Here is a 6,709-nt window from a genome sequence, read left to right on the forward strand (position 1 = left end):
TGCCCAGGTGGTGCTAACGTATCAAATTGGCAACCATTGAATAAAGCAATTTAAGTTAGTACATTTTATGTAATACAAAATTGTTTCAGAATAAAAAGTGTAATTCCCTTCTCATTTTCCAAAAGTAGAAGAAATACAATTTTCTTGCATATGTTTCTAGAGGTACTTTGCATATATAAGAATATATTCACAACATATGTATACATGTTCATACTCTTGCCATCCTTGCCTGTATTTACACAAAGTAGCATATACACATTTTTCTGAATTTTGGTTTTTCCCACTTGGAATTTGTTTTAATTCTAAAGAATGTTGTTTTTGTTTTTTGTTTTTTGTTTTTGTAGAGACAGTCTCACTTTATTGCTCTCGGTAGAGTGCCGTGGCATCACACAGCTCACAGCAACCTCCAACGCCTGGGCTTAGGCGATTCTCCTGCCTCAGCCTCCCGAGTAGCTGGGACTACGGGACTGAAGGTGCCTGCCACAACACCCAGCTATTTTTTTTGTTGTTGCAGTTTGGCCAGGGCCAGGTTTGAACCCGCCACCCTCGGTATATGGGGCCAGCGCCCTGCTCACTGAGCCACAGGCGCCGCCCAAGAATGTTGTTTTTGAAACAGAAGCTTGCTTTGTCTCCTGGGCATCATCATAGCTCACTGCCACCTCAAGCTCCTGGGCTTCAGTTAGCCACCTGCCTCTGTCCCAAGCAGCTGCGATTACAACCACATGCAATTATGCTTGGCTAATTTTCCTTTTTTTTTTTTTTTGTAGAGATGGGTGTCTCAGCAGCTCAGGCTAGTCTCAAAGTCTTGACCTCAAGCAGGCCTACCAAGGTGCTGGGAATATAGGTATGAACTGTGGTGCCAGATTAACAAATTGGTCAACATACGGAGGTGGCCAACATAAGGAACTAGGCCTACTTACTGTACATTGAGGATATGTAATGCATGTTCAGTCTATGAAAATTAGGTCAACTTGAGGTGGTCAGGGTAGCGAGGTGATCGACTATAGGGGTTCTATTGTATTACTTGGATGTTTTAGTCTTACAGAAAAGTTGCCATGATAGCATAAAGAATGCCTATATTTTTCCAGATTCTCCACTTACCAGCAGTTATTCACAATTAGCTTATCATTTTGTCTTTCTTGACATACTAACATGATAAGATGTGTACTTCTATAAAGGAATGGACACCATACTTGCAAAGGACAGTTACTGATTCTTATCACATTAAAAGGACACGCTGAGAACAGGACAGTCTCCTGGCAAGCCTAGAGACGTTTTGTGACTTGGGAGCAATCCCCCAAGAACTCAGTGTTCCAGTATGAGATAAGATTGGTCACTCACTAGTAAGCATGTGATAAACATTGATGCTTAGTACTTCTTCATGAGGGTTGTGGGGAAAGAACACGTGAGGAGAGCATGTGGCAATCCTTACACATGCAGCCCTCCTATATCATTAATTCTCCACACCTGTTGTGTATGTCAATTACCTTAACTCTCCACACCTGTTGTTTATAACCTTTTAAATAGCCGTTGCGGAGGGGACTCGGGGCTACCCTGCAACTAAGGTTAGCCCGCCCTCCGCAAGCTTGTACTTCTAATCCATGTCACGCCTGGTTCCTTCCTACAGCGACCAAGACCAGTGCATAGGGGTCGTGACATACTGATTTTCCTGAACCATTTATGCATAAATTGAAGACATGACGCTTCATTACCCACTTACATATACTTCAGTGTATATTTTCTAAATCTCCATAATCAAGAAATTAACATTGATTCAATATTATAGATCCCACTCAGATTTCATCAGTTGTCCCAGTGATGTCCTTTATGTCTATCCAGCTCGGGATAACTGAGGGTGTTTGTTGCTCTGTTGTTTAACTGCAGTCTGGAATGATCCTGATCTTGACATGGTTGTATATAAGAAACCAGAAGTTCACAATGATTCCTGTGATTCCAGCCTTGCTCCACAGGGTTTATTTTAACTTCTTTCTGTGTCTGTGGCTCCTTTCTCTGACAGAAACCTCAATGTATTTACTCATTTGCTTCATTTATAAAAAAGCATTTTGATGACACCAACTGGGTCCTCCCCCTGAGTCCCTTATTACACAGGCCTCCATGAACCAGCTGAACATCCCCAGAGCCCTGGGACCTGGCACTGATGCCAGTGACCATGTAGGCCCCTGTACTTGGTCAAAGATCTTCCCCACCCTATGAAGCACTTCACCAAGAGAAGGAGCTAGTTCTTTTGGCTGCATTTATTCTGTTGTATCAATGAGGGGGTCAATTTATTAATCAGTCCACTGATGACATAGATGGTCCTTGACTTAAGATGGTTAAACATAGAATTTTGGTGTGAAAGGGATACACATTCAGTAGAAATTGTGCTTTCAATTTTAATCTTATCCTGGGCTGGTAATATGCAGTATAGTACTCTTTTAATGCTATGGCAGTGAGCCACAGATCCCAGTCAGCCACTGGACCACAAGAAGAAACAACTGATAACTCTACAGTGCACTGTGTTGCCAGCATTCTTCGGATATTGTATTTTGTGTTTTTATATCCCATCATGTCTGCAAAGCACCTATCTTCCACTAAGTCATGGAGCATCTGTACTTGAGATTGTGTGGAATCTTTAGAATATGGTTTAATAAGCCCAAGGTGTAAAACATTAAGTTTGTGTGACTTTCTATTCTGCTGTGTAAACTCACAAATTCAGAAGACTGGGCTCTGTAGTTTACTCCTGTGAGCCCAGCACTTTGGAAGGCTGAGGCAGGAAGATTGCTTGAGCATGGGAGTTCCAAAGCAGCCTGGGCAACATAGTGAGACCCTGTCTCTTAAAAAAAAGAAAAAAAAGAAAGAAAGCCGCATGTGGTCATGTGCACATGTAGTCCCAGCTACTGGGGAGGCTGAGGCAGGAGGGTCACCTGAGCCCAGGACTTTGGGGTTGCAGGGAGCTATGATGATGCCAGCACTCAGCAGCAGAGTGAGATACTAACTCAAAAAAAAAAAAAAAAGGAAAGAAAAGAAAAAACAAATTTAAAAAACCCACATCAAATAACTTCTCACAACAAAAAAAATTCAGAAAAAATTAGGAAAACATCTTGAATGTGTGAGGAATAGAACACATCTTAAAAATTCCTCAATCAGATCTTTTTGTTACATGCTAGAAATGCTATCTGATGTAAAGGTATGTGCTAATTTTTTTTTTAATTGTTAAATCATAGCTGTGTACATTAGTGCAATCAAGGGGTACAATGTGCTGGTTTTATATACATTCTGAAGTATTCTCATCAAACTGTTCAACGTTGCCTTCATAGCATATGTGCTTATTTTACATGGATTTTTACAGAATAGTAATCATTTCAGCCACTTTCAGAAGGAAGTAGGAAAACATTCAACCCCTCAATCACAAAGCCTTTGGAATAAATTACTATAGATGCTTCCTGACTTAACGGCTTCACTTAAGATTTTTGAACTTTATAGTGATGTGAAAGCCATATACACAGTAAAAACCAAACTTCGAGTGCCCAAACAACCATTCTGTTTTTAACTTTTACTGTAGGATTCAGTAAATTATATGAGCTATTCAACTCTTTATTATAAAATGGCATTGTGTTAAATGATTTTGCCCAACTGTAGCCTTATGTTAAGTGTTCTGAGCACATGTAAAATAAGCTAGTCTAAGCTACGAGTTTCCCTAGGTTTAAGTGTATTAAATGCATTTTCAACTTAGGATATATTTTTGTAATGGGATTAGCAGGATTTAACCCCATCATAAGTTGAGGAGCATCTATAGTAAAGCCTAAATTAAATCATACCTTTTGGGGAAAGCCAAATCATCTTATTAACAGTAAATATGGCAGTTTTTCTTAACTTCACATTAATATGAGTGGTACAAATGATTACATTGGTTACATTGTTTGCATTTTTGGGTAAAGACCAAGTTGTGGTTGAACCCTTCACCTAGGAGGTGTGCCCTTATATTGTGCCATTAGGTGAGAGCACACCAGTAGTAGTAGGGTTTTGTTTTTTTTTTTTGCAGTTTTTGGCTGGGGCTGGGCTTGAACCCACTACCTCCAGCATATGGGGCTGGCGCTCTACTCCTACAGGCGCCTCCCAAGGTTTTACTTTAAATGTAGGCTAGTCAAGAAAGAATTTTTTAAATGGGAGGTAGTATTATATGTAATAAAAAGAAGCGATCAAATCCAGATTTGAATGGGATTCTACCATATACTAGTAAGGAAGTTACTTATCCTTTCTGAGCTTAAAGTCCTTTGTATGGATTATCACTTATTTTACATGTCTCTTGTGGGAGTGCCTGGAACAGAGATATTAGCAAATATTGCTGTGGACTTACCAAGTGTCTAGGGGTGGGTCTCAGGGAAGGGGTGCTGTGCTTGTAACCATCAATATTACTTTCTCTTTTAGTCATAAGACATTAGTTAGGGGTTTTCTCTTATAAATAAAATTATCAGTGGTCTTTCTTTGCAATTTTTTAATATTTTCCAGATTTTCTATAATGAGCATACATTTTTTTTTTTTAACTGTTGGGGATTCATTGAGGGTACAATAAGCCAGTTACACTGATTGCAATTGTTAGGTAAAGTCCTTCTTGCAATCATGTCTTGCCCCGATAAAGTGTGACACACACTAAGGCCCCACCCCCCTCCCTCCATCCCTCTTTCTGCTCCCCCCCCACAACCTTAATTGTCATTAATTGTCCTCATATCAAGATTGAGTACATAGGATTCATGCTTCTCCATTCTTGTGATGCTTTACTAAGAATAATGTCTTCCACTTCCATCCAGGTTAATACGAAGGATGTAAAGTCTCCATTTTTTTTTAATAGCTGAATAGTATTCCTTGGTATACATATACCACAGCTTGTGAATCCATTCCTGGGTTGGTGGGCATTTAGGCTGTTTCCACATTTTGGCGATTGTAAATTGAGCTGCAATAAACAGTCTAGTACAAGTGTCCTTATGATAAAAGGATTTTTTTCCTTCTGGGTAGATGCCCAGTAATGGGAATGCAGGATCAAATGGGAGGTCTAGGTTGAGTGCTTTGAGGTTTCTCCATACTTCCTTTCAGAAAGGTTGTACTAGTTTGCAGTCCCACCAGCAGTGTAAAAGTGTTCCCTTCTCTCCACATCCACGCCAGCATCTGCAGTTTTGAGATTTTGTGATGTGGGCCATTCTCACTGGGGTTAGATGATATCTCAGAGTTGTTTTGATTTGCATTTCTCTAATATATAGAGATGATGAACATTTTTTCATGTGTTTGTTAGCCATTCGTCTGTCATCTTTAGAGAAAGTTCTATTCATGTCTCTTGCCCATTGATATATGGGATTGTTGGCTTTTTTCATGTGGATTAATTTGAGTTCTCTATAGATCCTGGTTATCAAGCTTTTGTCTGATTGAAAATATGCAAATATCCTTTCCCATTGTGTAGGTTGTCTCTTTGCTTTGCTTATTGTCTCCTTAGCTGTACAGAAGCTTTTCAGTTTAATGAAGTCCCATTTGTTTATTTTTCTTGTTGTTGCAAATTCCATGGCAGTCTTCTTCATGAAGTCTTCCCCCAGGCCAATATCTTCCAGTGTTTTTCCTATGCTTTCTTTGAGGATTTTTATTGTTTCATGCCTTAAATTTAAGTCCTTTATCCATCTTGAATCAATTTTTGTGAGTGGGGAAAGGTGTGGGTCCAGTTGCAGTCTTTTACATGTAGACATCTAGTTCTCTCAACACCATTTATTGAATAGGGAGATAGGGAGTCTTTCCCCCAAGGTATGTTCTTGTTTGGTTTATCGAAGATTAGGTGCTTGTAAGATGTTAGTTTCATTTCTTGGTGTTCAATTCGATTCCAAGTGTCTATGTCTCTGTTTTTGTGCCAGTACCATGCTGTCTTGAGCACTATGGCTTTGTAGTACAGACTAAAATCTGGTATGCTGATGCCCCAGCTTTATTTTTGTTACTAAGAACTGCTTTAGCTATACAGGGTTTTTTCCGGTTCCATACAAAACACAGAATCATTTTTTCCAAATCTTGAAAGTACGATGTAGGTACTTTGATAGGAATGGCATTGAATAGGTAGATTGCTTTGGGAAGTATAGACATTTTAACAATGTTGATTCTTCCCATCCATGAGCATGGTATGTTCTTCCATTTGTTAATATCCTCTGCTATTTCCTTTCTGAGGATTTCATAGTTTTCTTTATAGAGGTCCTTCACCTCCTTTGTTAGGTATATTCCTAGGTATTTCATTTTCTTTGAAACTATGGTGAAGGGAGTTGTGTCCTTAATTAGCTTCTCATGTTGACTGTTATTGGTGTATACAAAGGCTACTGACTTGTGGACATTGATTTTATATCCTGAAACATTACTGTATTTTCTGAGGACTTCTAGGAGTCTTGTGGTTGAGTCTTTGGGGTTCTCTAAGTATAAGATCATGTCATCAGCAAAGAGGGAGAGTTTAACCTCCTCTGCTCCCATTTGGATTCCCTTTATTTCCTTGTCTTGCCTAATTGTATTGTCTAGAACTTCCAGCACTATGTTGAATAGTAAAGGTGACAGAGGACAACCTTGTCTGGTTCCAGTTCTAAGAGGAAAAACTTTGAGTTTTACTCCATTCAGTAAAATATTGGCTGTGGGTTTGTCATAGATAGCTTCAATCAGTTTTAGAAATGTGCCACCTATGCCTATACTCTTCAGT

Source organism: Nycticebus coucang, chromosome 17, assembly GCF_027406575.1.
Source record: "Nycticebus coucang isolate mNycCou1 chromosome 17, mNycCou1.pri, whole genome shotgun sequence".
NCBI lineage: Eukaryota > Metazoa > Chordata > Mammalia > Primates > Lorisidae > Nycticebus > Nycticebus coucang.